Source organism: Oncorhynchus tshawytscha, unplaced genomic scaffold (assembly GCF_018296145.1).
Source record: "Oncorhynchus tshawytscha isolate Ot180627B unplaced genomic scaffold, Otsh_v2.0 Un_contig_1726_pilon_pilon, whole genome shotgun sequence".
NCBI classification, from domain to species: Eukaryota; Metazoa; Chordata; class Actinopteri; order Salmoniformes; family Salmonidae; genus Oncorhynchus; species Oncorhynchus tshawytscha.
This window is the reverse complement of record NW_024609364.1, coordinates 60001-62500: the sequence shown is the minus strand read 5'-3', so window position 1 is coordinate 62500 and position 2500 is coordinate 60001. Positions and strand designations below refer to the sequence as shown.

The 2500-nt window shown below is 44.1% G+C and overlaps 1 protein-coding gene across 1 annotated transcript in view; it reads left to right on the top strand.

Moving 5' to 3' along the window:
- The window catches only part of LOC112242111 (voltage-dependent T-type calcium channel subunit alpha-1H), a 105829-nt gene that overhangs the window by 87681 nt on the left and 15648 nt on the right, over positions 1 to 2500 (top strand).

Sequence of the window (2500 nt, the reverse complement as noted above, 5' to 3'; positions counted from 1 at the left end):
GGAGTGTTGTCTCTCTCCTCAGTGTTGAAGCTGTTGAAGATGGCTATAGTGTTGTGTTGTCTCTCTCCTCAGTGTTGGAGCTGTTGAAGATGGTAAAGTAGGGAGTGTTGTCTCTCTCCTCAGTGTAGAAGCTGTTGAAGATGGCTATAGTGTTGTGTTGTCTCTCTCCTCAGTGTTGAAGCTGTTGAAGATGGTAAAGTAGGTAGTGTTGTCTCTCTCCTCAGTGTTGGAGCTGTTGAAGATGGCTATAGTGTTGTGTTGTCTCTCTCCTCAGTGTTGAAGATGGCTATAGTGTTGTGTTGTCTCTCTCCTCAGTGTGTTGAAGATGGCTATAGTGTTGTGTTGTCTCTCTCCTCAGTGTTGAAGCTGTTGAAGATGGCTATAGTGTTGTGTTGTCTCTCTCCTCAGTGTTGAAGATGGCTATAGTGTTGTGTTGTCTCTCTCCTCAGTGTTGAAGCTGTTGAAGATGGCTAAAGTGGTAGTGTTGTCTCTCTCCTCAGTGTTGAAGCTGTTGAAGATGGCTATAGTGTTGTGTTGTCTCTCTCCTCAGTGTTGAAGCTGTTGAAGATGGTAAAGTAGGTAGTGTTGTCTCTCTCCTCAGTGTTGAAGCTGTTGAAGATGGCTATAGTGTTGTGTTGTCTCTCTCCTCAGTGTTGAAGATGGCTATAGTGTTGTGTTGTCTCTCTCCTCAGTGTTGAAGATGGCTGAAGTGTTGTGTTGTCTCTCTCCTCAGTGTTGGAGCTGTTGAAGATGGCTATAGTGTTGTGTTGTCTCTCTCCTCAGTGTTGAAGCTGTTGAAGATGGTAAAGTGGTGTGTTGTCTCTCTCCTCAGTGTTGGAGCTGTTGAAGATGGCTAAAGTGTTGTTGTTGTCTCCTCAGTGTTGAAGCTGTTGAAGATGGCTATAGTGTTGTGTTGTCTCTCTCCTCAGTGTTGAAGCTGTTGAAGATGGTAAAGTAGGGAGTGTTGTCTCTCTCCTCAGTGTTGAAGCTGTTGAAGATGGCTATAGTGTTGTGTTGTCTCTCTCCTCAGTGTTGAAGATGGCTATAGTGTTGTGTTGTCTCTCTCCTCAGTGTTGAAGCTGTTGAAGATGGTAAAGTAGGGAGTGTTGTCTCTCTCCTCAGTGTTGACGCTGTTGAAGATGGCTATAGTGTTGTGTTGTCTCTCTCCTCAGTGTTGAAGCTGTTGAAGATGGTAAAGTAGGGAGTGTTGTCTCTCTCCTCAGTGTTGAAGCTGTTGAAGATGGTAAAGTGGGAGTGTTGTCTCTCTCCTCAGTGTTGGAGTGTTGAAGATGGCTATAGTGTTGTGTTGTCTCTCTCCTCAGTGTTGAAGCTGTTGAAGATGGTAAAGTAGGGAGTGTTGTCTCTCTCCTCAGTGTTGAAGCTGTTGAAGATGGTAAAGTAGGGAGTGTTGTCTCTCTCCTCAGTGTTGAAGCTATTGAAGATGGTAAAGTAGGGAGTGTTGTCTCTCTCCTCAGTGTTGAAGCTGTTGAAGATGGCTATAGTGTTGTGTTGTCTCTCTCCTCATTGTTGAAGCTGTTGAAGATGGTAAAGTAGGTAGTGTTGTCTCTCTCCTCAGTGTTGAAGCTGTTGAAGATGGCTGTAGTGTTGTGTTGTCTCTCTCCTCAGTGTTGAAGATGGCTATAGTGTTGTGTTGTCTCTCTCCTCATTGTTGAAGATGGCTGAAGATTGGTTGTCTAAAGTGTTGAAAATGGCTATAGTGTTGTCTCTCTCCTCAGTGTTGAAGCTGTTGAAGATGGTAAAGTAGGGAGTGTTGTCTCTCCCTCAGTGTTGAAGCTGTTGAAGATGGCTATAGTGTTGTGTTGTCTCTCTCCTCAGTGTTGAAGCTGTTGAAGATGGTAAAGTAGGTAGTGTTGTCTCTCTCCTCAGTGTTGAAGCTGTTGAAGATGGCTATAGTGTTGTGTTGTCTCTCTCCTCAGTGTTGAAGATGGCTATAGTGTTGTGTTGTCTCTCTCCTCAGTGTTGTTGAAGATGGCTATAGTGTAGTGTTGTCTCTCTCCTCAGTGTTGAAGCTGTTGAAGATGGTAAAGTGGGAGTTGTCTCTCTCCTCAGTGTTGAAGCTGTTGAAGATGGTAAAGTAGGTAGTGTTGTCTCTCTCCTCAGTGTTGGAGCTGTTGAAAATGGCTATAGTGTTGTGTTGTCTCTCTCCCTCAGTGTTGAAGATGGCTATAGTGTTGTGTTGTCTCTCTCCTCAGTGTTGAAGCTGTTGAAGATGGTAAAGTAGGTAGTGTTGTCTCTCTCCTCAGTGTTGAAGCTGTTGAAGATGGCTATAGTGTTGTGTTGTCTCTCTCCTCAGTGTTGAAGCTGTTGAAGATGGTAAAGTAGGTAGTGTTGTCTCTCTCCTCAGTGTTGAAGCTGTTGAAGATGGCTATAGTGTTGTGTTGTCTCTCTCCTCAGTGTTGAAAATGGCTATAGTTTGAAAGATGGCTATAGTGTTGTGTTGTCTCTCTCCTCAGTGTTGAAAATGGCTATAGTGTTGTCT